Source organism: Miscanthus floridulus, chromosome 17 (genome assembly GCF_019320115.1).
Source record: "Miscanthus floridulus cultivar M001 chromosome 17, ASM1932011v1, whole genome shotgun sequence".
Taxonomy (NCBI): domain Eukaryota; kingdom Viridiplantae; phylum Streptophyta; class Magnoliopsida; order Poales; family Poaceae; genus Miscanthus; species Miscanthus floridulus.
Genome location: NC_089596.1, coordinates 91,029,305 through 91,031,584, shown reverse-complemented (window position 1 = coordinate 91,031,584; position 2,280 = coordinate 91,029,305). Strand labels below are relative to the sequence as shown.

Genomic DNA, 2,280 nt, shown 5'->3' with positions numbered 1-2,280 from the left:
AGCACCTAGCAAGAAAATACATCATGTAATAAAACAAAAGAAAATGCAACAAAGAATACTTCTAACAGAGTCTCATAGAAATATGTTTAAGTATGCAAATAGACACAATTTTAGTGTTTAATACAATATTCAGAAAGAATTTTGATTAAATTGATTAATTCAGTTAATGGTAGCTAAAACCAAATAAATTTTGGTTAACCAACTAGCACCAAGGTGTTCACCGAATAGAAGACTAAAAATTTTGTTGAAATTGTTTTGTTTGTTTAATCGGCCTCAGTGAAATTTTACTAACCCATGGATGCTCCTTTGTTAAATGTTATTTTCTTGAGGTCGGTGCTAGCATCTAATGCAAATGTAAGCTTTCTTCTTCTTCTTTGTTTACACTCGTTGGCCCCCTAACTGATGTTACCATGGTTAAGAAATTAAGTTCTTTACACACACAAGAACACAGCAAGAACAGAGAGGCAAGAACAGAGAGAGAGAGAGATAGACGAAACGAGGGTTTTCTTTTTATTTCACTCTTGCTCGCTTTATTACGGGACTGTTTGGTTCCCGGTTGCAATTCGCCAGAACTAACCTTAGGCAAGTATGGTTAGAAGAAGTGGAGCTACTCTTTATCATGCCTAAGAGAATCTTGTCATTTTTTTTTTTACTCTATGACTGTGAAGCCTAAAAAAACTTGCCCAAGTTTAGTTGCCAACCAAACACTTATCAACTTAGTTAAACTTGTCTAAGGTGAAGTGTGACGAAGTGTGGCGGCAACCAAACATGTCCCATATTTGATGACTATTTGTAGTAAGGAGGCTAATATGAACACTGTATATGCACACGTAAAATCTTAGACTCTTCCTCACCATTTAGACTCTTTGTTCATATACTGCATAATTACAGTGTTCACACTAGCGTTCTTATTATAAATAGGAGATCACTTTCATCAAATGTAACGAAACAAAAGTGAAAACAAGAGAAAAACTCTCGCTCTCTCTCACTCCTTGCTGTGTTCTTTTATATGTGCCTTAAAGAATTTCATCTGCACAGCTACCACAACGGGGTGGTGGAGCAGTTGGCTAGCGCGTAGGTCCCATAGCTGTTTGAGTTATCCTGAGGTCGAGAGTTCGAGCCTCTCTCACCCCAAAATTAATTTGGCCGGAGCCGTGATGAAACGCTCTGTGACACATGGGTCGTCACGACATGTCATCCCCCCGGATGATTCGAGCACCTCTGAGCTTCGGTCTATTTTTTTTTTCTCCGGCCTCGCAGCTCACAGACAAACTGGTCCGTTGATTTCTAATCCAGCGACAGCCGCAGCCATTTTTCCAATAGCAGAGCACGTTGCCATCCGCCGCCGCCGCTGCACCCTCCACTGTCGCTGCTGCTTCACCTCCTCCGTTCTCAAGCCCCAGCCCCTCTCCTCCGGCAAGCACCCAGCTGCTACACGCCCCTTTGCCGGCCCAGGAGGTACATCTCTAGCAACCTGGATTTGGTTGGTTTTTTTTGTTTTTTTGGTTTCTCTTTCTGTTTTTTTTCTTCACGTCGGCGTTGGTCGGCGAATTTGGTGAAGTTGTGAAGTGGGTTTCCGTTGCAGGGGGTGGAGGAGGCGTTGGTCTTCATCTTCTCACTGAATATTTAATATATTTTGTACCTGTGACTACATTTGTTTTATGTGGCAGCAGGGAGTCATGAAATGATCATATTATGAAAAAAAAAATTTGTCATGTATTTGATGATATTAGTTTGGTGCTATAAATCTTATTATTCTTTTCTATAAATTAGTTAAACTTAAAAGAAAAATAATTTAAGATTACTCTAATATTTAATTTAATCAGAGACAGGAGTGGGAGCATACCCCTCGTTCATTCGGACGCTACTCTCAGTCTAGCACGGTAGGCGAGAGAGTTCAATTAATAAAAAGTTAAAAACTGCTAATTGCTATGGTGGAGTTTCCATGGATCAAGAATGAGAAGATATTCATCTGCCCAGTTACCACAACGGGGTGGTGGCGCGGTTGGCTAGCGCGTAGGTCTCATAGCTGTTTGAGTTATCCTGAGGTCGAGAGTTCGAGCCTCTCTCACCCCAAAATTAATTTGGCCGGAGCCGTGATGAAACGCTCTGTGACACATGGGTCGTCACGATTTGTCATCCTCGCAGATGATACGAGCACCTCTGAGCTTTGGCCTTTTAAAAAAAAATTAATTATTATTACTCCTCATTTTTCTTATTACTCCTCATTTTTTTCTTTTCTTTTCACCACGCAGGCGGCAGACCTCCCGTTCAGATTTT

The 2,280-nt window shown here is 40.9% G+C and overlaps 1 non-coding gene across 1 annotated transcript; it reads left to right on the top strand.

Annotated features, from left to right (window-relative positions):
* The first annotated feature begins 1,990 nt into the window (after positions 1 to 1,990).
* On the top strand, positions 1,991 to 2,076 carry TRNAM-CAU (transfer RNA methionine (anticodon CAU)). The gene is given in 2 exon segments: positions 1,991 to 2,028; positions 2,041 to 2,076. It is a non-coding gene; the product is annotated as a tRNA-Met (tRNA).
* The last annotated feature ends 204 nt before the right edge of the window (positions 2,077 to 2,280 follow it).